Raw genomic sequence first — 2,377 nt, forward strand, 5'->3', positions numbered from 1 at the left:
TGTAGAGCTAATAACAGATATATAAACAACATTTATTAATAAATACATGAGTAAATTCGATATTAACACGAGGAATACCTGCGCAAGGTTGAAGCTTATCTCCTGTACCTCGACTGTGGTAATTTATCGTCTGTTACGTTGAAACCAATTAACAAACACCGACCAATTAGGAGTAGTGAATGATGCAATAAGTAACTGTGCTATTGAGATGGAAAGTGTCTTTTGTATACAAATCAGCAGCTAGGCTATAACTAGTCTAGATCAGCAGCTAGGCTATAACTAGTCTAGATCAGCAGCTAAGCTATAACTAGTCTACATCAGCAGCTAGGCTATAACTAGTCTAGATCAGCAGCTAGGCTATAACTAGTCTAGATCAGCAGCTAGGCTATAACTACTCTAGATGAACAACTACCACCGGCTCTCACTAGTCCCCAGCGACCTATAGCGACTGAAGGCCACGTTCAGAATGCTGTCTTCCCTGCAACAGTATTTACACTTCACAGTATACTGTCTTTTTAGAGTCAATTAACAAACCATGATGTGGGTAAAAGCCAATGCTGCAAGAGAGTCAACAGTGCCTTGCATGGGGGGTTCCAAAAAAGCAATGTTAAACTAACAATTATAAATATATTAGCGCTATATTTAGAAATGAAGTATTAACATTCATTTATGGAATGAGTATTGTTATTTTCAATTACTTTTTGTATAAATACTGCCGTAGTACCTTAGAAGAATGGAAATACCGGGTTTTTAAAGAACTTGTTAGTCGAAACTCGTGGAGGTAGCCAGGCGGGCTTGGCTTGGAAAGACCAAGACCTGTCTTGACCCAGCCAGACCAGTGAGGTCACACCTCAACGTGTCCCCCGCCCCCACTACCAGGTCTGACATGCCCCAGCCAGACCAGTGGGGTCACATCCTCACGTGTCCCTGCCTGCGCCACATCACCATACTCACTGCTCACACAACTGTATCTTAACCCGGCTACCGGCTGCTGCTACACCTGCTTCCCACCACGGCTACGTCATGGTCACACTCCACCACCTACAGGTCTGACCTCAAGTGGGAGGGAGATCTACGGGGTGGCGTCAATGACGGCTGGGTCTTCCCAGAGTAAGATATGTACATGTTACTGTTTAGAGTTGATATAATATATGCCATTTAAATCATAAATCTACCTCCCTTTCCCACTTCCTTTGAATTTATTACGAGTAGTAACTTGTCTTTGGTTCTGCTTTAACCTTCTATAGTCGCCTGCGTAGGGCCGCTTCCTCCCGCAGGTCATGTGACCTTGCGTCTGGTGTGGTCCTGGTCTGACGCCGTCCGCAGTGTGGCGCAGAGCTTCGTGGACTGTGGAGTCTGAGTAAGTGATTGATGGGAGAAGAGGGGACCAGTGATCGTAATCAGTGACGGCCCATACCTGAGGGATTAGCAATGAGGCGTGTAGGTGTAGGGCCGCCCACACGCCCAAACCGACACACCATCCATCACCTGCCCTCTTGTCAGCCAGGCATCAACCGTGGCTCTCAACACGCTACCAGCATCACGGCCACAGGTACACTGTATCGCCAGGCCCAACACGCCTCAGATAGGCGGCTGGTAGCGACGACTCGTGTCGGTGTGGGGTTGTAGAAGGACTAACCGCGCCTTACTTACGCCTTGCATCACTGTATCAACTATCTCCCAATTCTCGCCGGCAAAGTTCATGTTATCGTCCCGCCACAGCACTAATTCACCCAGTCACTATAAACATTTCACTGCCATAGACTGATAAAGATTAAGCCACCCCCAAGAGGTGGCACGGGCATGAATAGCCCGTAAGTGGAGGGTGTTTGGCGCCATTACCAGTACCAGTAGCTGATACTGGAGACCTGTGGATGGATGGATGGATGGATGGGGTCTTCACGGTCGCTCGCAGTTTATGGCCCGCAGGACGCTTGGTATAGACGCTTCCTTTGGAGATAAATACAGGATATCACAGGACAGGACAGGGACAGGATATCACAGGACAGGACAGGGACAGAATATCACAGGACAGGACAGGGACAGGATATCGCAGGACAGGACAGGACAGGGACAGGATATCACAGGACAGGACAGGGACAGGATATCACAGGACAGGACAGGGACAGGATATCACAGGACAGGACAGGGACAGGATATCACAGGATACAGTAGCTACAAGTGACAAGCGGTAGAAGTAAGGGCGGCCAGAAGCCGCAGGAGAGCAGATAGTGGGAGGCAGCCACACACACTCCGCCACACATCAATCACCACTAAGGACGTCAAGCTAATGCAGGAGACGAGGAAGGCAGCCAAACTTAACACTCAGGTCTCTTACTAGGCTCCACGGTAGCGTGAGACCGGCACTAAGGTCCTC

This window comes from Procambarus clarkii, chromosome 18, assembly GCF_040958095.1.
Source record: "Procambarus clarkii isolate CNS0578487 chromosome 18, FALCON_Pclarkii_2.0, whole genome shotgun sequence".
NCBI classification, from domain to species: domain Eukaryota; kingdom Metazoa; phylum Arthropoda; class Malacostraca; order Decapoda; family Cambaridae; genus Procambarus; species Procambarus clarkii.